Below are 4,450 nucleotides of genomic sequence, written 5' to 3'. Positions count from 1 at the left end.
GTAATTGCTTATTAAAGCTTATTAAATCAAGGAGTGATTCGACCAGTAGCATCGACGAACAATGCCCCGATTTGGCCAGTAAGAAAACCAGATGGTTCATGGCGACTGACCATCGACTACAGGGAATTGAACAAAGTGACTCCCCTAGCAGTCTTCACTGTTGCCACGAGCTCCGAGACCATGTTAAAACAGGGACTCCAGTCGAACGTTTTCACGGTATTGGACATTAGCAATGGTTTTTGGTCCATACCACTGGACAAAGGTTGCCAGTATAAATTTGCGTTCACGTTCCAGGGACAGCAGTACACGTGGACGTGCCTTCCAAAACTTCTCCTCCATTTTTCACAGACAATTGGCGAATGGCTTATCTAAATTTTCCCGCCCTGAATGCCTTGTTCAGTATGTGGATGACTTGCTCCGACAGATGGACACCAAGGAAGCACACATCTTGCTTCTTTCAGAACTATTAGGACTACTCACAACAATTGAATGCAAAATTAACCCCAAGAAAGCCCAAATCCTCCAGGGAAATTTCACAAATTTAGGTACGGTCATCACGCATGGGAAGAGTAAAATAGAATTCAAACGCATAGATTCCATTCTAAATTTGCCGTTGCCCCAGAACGTTACAGCACTCCGTTCATTTTTAGGAGTGGTTGGATCGTGTAGAAACCCCATAGATGGATTCGCCGCAAAAGCAGCCCCACTTTCCGAGCTCAGAAAGAAACAGGCCCCATGGAAATGGCTTCCACAGCACACGGATGCCATGAATGTTTTAAATCGCGCCCTGAGCACAATCCCCGCCTTGCAAGCCCCAGATCCTCACTCCCCATATGCGATAGAGGTAGCGACCACCGACCGAAACCTTTCGGTCGTACTACTGCAGGAAAGGCACGATCGTTTCGGAACCATATCCTATGCCTCACGTGTTTTAGATGCAGTCGAGCAGGGATTTTCAGCCTGCGAAAGCTGTTAGCAGTTTTCTGGGCAGTACAGTGCTTCTCGTACGTAACCGGACTCAACCCAGTAACCATTTTGACCGAGCATACCCCGACACAGCTTTTACTGGACGCAGACTAAAAGACGGCACAGTAAGCGACATTCAAACAGCACGATGGACCCTACTCGTACAAGGAAGCGACATTACGGTAAAACGGACAAAAACGCACATGTTTCTGGCCGACCATTTGCACGATGCAGGAACCCCACATGAGTGCGAGATCATAGCCCCCAAGCACAGTACAGGCCCCTTTGTTCCAAAGTCGGCACCAAAAAAGACAGGCATCCGACGATAGACAAACACAGACAAAGCATTGAGAATCTATGTAGATGGCTCCTCCACAGTCCTTGATGGAAAAAGGATCACAGGATGTGGTATTTATGTCGAGGATGCGCAGGGACGCGCTTCAGAAGAAATTGCTTTAAAGTTGCCTGGACACTTAGGTTCGCAGGCAGCCGAGTTAGCAGCCATCGCTTACATTGTCTAGCACCCCGATTCGTTTCCGGCCCCAGCAGACATATATTCAGACAGTTTGCATGTCTGCAACAGCCTAACAGAATTCCTATCCCTGTGGGAGTCTAAATGATTAATTTCCGACGACGGAAAACCTCTACCCTCAGCCCCACTGATCAAATATATCCTTCAGAATGCGAGAGGCAGAAAATCTGGTGCGGTAAAAGTAAGAAGTCACCATCGTTCCTCCCCACCCGGCAACATGAAAGCTGATGCCCAAGCGAAGGCAGGCTCACGACATGGCCACTTTTGGCAACCCCCCGAGACTGCCCCAGTACACGCAGTTCAGGTCTCACAGACCAACATCCAAGACTTAACCCAGGCCCAGAAGGAAGACGAGACATTGAAGGGAATTTTAAAAGGAAACTTCTCAGCTCCCTGCGAAAATGTTAGGAATTCTTCCACGATCCATGATGGAATCGTTTTAAAAGATGGCATTTATATAGTCCCCACCCAGGACAGGAACCAAATATTTTGTTATTTCCATGACGGATATGGACACCAAGGAATTGAATCCACCCTTGCCCACCTCAGACCTCTCTGCTGGTGGCCTGATTTGAAAACCGACGTATCCCATTACGTTGAAAATTGCTTGATTTGTGCACAGAACAGCCCGGATAGATATGCGAAAAAAGCCCAGCTACGACACACCCGCCCTGTGAATGGCCCGTGGACAAACCTTCAGCTAGATTATATTGGTTCCCACCCACCGCCCCCCCACCCCCCCCCCCACCCCCACCCTGCAGAAATGGATACAAATATGTGTTGGTTGTAAGCGATACATTTACGAAATGTGTCGAAACTTTCCCCTCGAGAACAAATACAGCCAAGCCCACGGCAAAGATCCTAACCGAGCAAATTGTCACCAGATGGGGACTCCCCTGTAGTACTGTGTCGGACCAAGGTTCGTACTTTACAGGCAGGGTTATGAAAAACGTTATGCCCATTCTTGGTATAAAGCAAAAGTTCCACATTGCCTATCACCCGCAGTCCAGCGGCATTGTGGAACACACGAATCGAACACTAAAGGCAACACTTAAGAAAACGGTGCAGCAGCACAACACGACATGGCACACAGTTCTCCCATTCGCACTGATGTTTGTTCGGAACACAGTGTCGATTTCAACAGGATATACCCTGAGAAAATCGCACGTCCACATATACTCTCATAACCGGACGACCCATGAAGTGTACCGAGTATTTATTTGGAATTGATTTGGCCAGCGCCGCCGTCCCCACCCTGACCCATGAGAAAGCAGTCCAGCACATGGTAGAAAATATTAAAGCAGCACAAGTCGCTGCAGCTGTTCGACTAGGTGCAAAATGAAAGCAGAGTAAAGCCTGCTTTGATAAGACGGTACACCCGACAGAGTATACAGTCGGACAGCAAGTAATGATCACCTTATACAACCACAGCTCATTCCTCTCCCCTAAATTTGCAAGTCCCTATTCAACCTCGGAGAAAGTAAGCCCCCCAGTTTATGAAATCACGTATCCGAACGGAAAATCAGGATGGTTCCATGCAAATCAGCTTAAGGTTTATGGAACCCAGTGCAGCCACTCGCACCACCTCTCGTCGGCGATGGCAAACAATGAAGACCCGCCCACTGACAACCCAATCCCCCCTCCCCCAGCAGCAGCAGCACGTCCACACACACAACCTTGACCCGGCGCCTAGAATAAAATTTCACCCTGACGCTTGATTCTGCTGACAGCGACAGCACAACTGAAGCCCATGAGAAAACCGAACAATGGACACACAGGCCAGACCCCAGTCTTTGCAGCCCCAGAGACACCGATCAGGATACATTCATCCCCTTCGTGACGATTTATTTGCCCACACCGGAAACTTACCCACCACCCGCCGATAGGGACATTGCCCAGACCGCCATATGGAACATGAAACACTGGCAAAGCGATCATTCCTGTCGTCTGACACGGAATGATGGAATGGACCCCACATCGGCAAACGCGGTGTTAGCACGGAAACTCTACACGCGAGTTTGGCACCTGGGAGATGCTGATGACTCCATGTCTGACACCCACCATGGTAACCCCTTTGAAATCCTTTTCAGAATGGAACCTTGAGGTGTCCAGATGATGAGAGACAGGAACCGATTGAGATTTACGGTGTCCTATACTCTGATGGAACCTGTCCACTTTTGTTCTTTACTTTGTTTTTAAATGTTGTATATTCTCTCTTGTACGATTTTGTGTCAGCCTCACGAATACTTTCCTGATACAGTAATAACTACTCTTCTGACGCCACATGGCAGTTAAGAAAACAAATTTCCAAATTCGTACCGCTCTTGGAAGGTCACTCGGGCAGTAGAGTAACGGCATTTATCGCCGCCCTGCCTGAGGACCCCTTATACATTTGGTCAGCCAAGCTCGGGGAGTGGTGTAAAGGCACTGGTCACCACCCTACCCGGGGATCCCACCCATTCTTGCCCTGCCGCAGATCATACGCACGCCATTCAGAGAATTATTTTCGAATCTCTTTGCTGTTCTTTTTCATTCCTGTGGTTTAAAGAATGCATTTTGCCACAACTTTGCCCCTTTCAGGCAACCCTTCGGTTGTTATCCCCCACCTACTATTTACATGTCAGAATCACTTCGTTGGAAAAACGAGTTTGCAGAGGACGGAGAAATTGTCCGTCCACTCAGCCCATCAAACACCAGCTGCGAGACTGCTGGCACTGTGACAGAATTTGTTTTTCGGATGTCTTGTCTCCGCAAATGGTTGGTATACAAATAAAATGAGGGAGTCACATATGGTGACGATTCTAACGGGAAATTGACGTTAAGGAGAAACAGACAGACAAACGAGATGTTAAGCAACAAGATAATAACAGACATTTTGCTTGCTCCCCGAAGAAGATACGAAGATACCTGCAGACGGAGAAAAGCCTGAACAAGATGAAGACGACCCTGATG

The sequence above is a fragment of the Scyliorhinus torazame genome, chromosome 24, assembly GCF_047496885.1.
Source record: "Scyliorhinus torazame isolate Kashiwa2021f chromosome 24, sScyTor2.1, whole genome shotgun sequence".
In the NCBI taxonomy this organism is placed as follows: Eukaryota; Metazoa; Chordata; class Chondrichthyes; order Carcharhiniformes; family Scyliorhinidae; genus Scyliorhinus; species Scyliorhinus torazame.
This window is presented reverse-complemented; position numbering follows the sequence as displayed.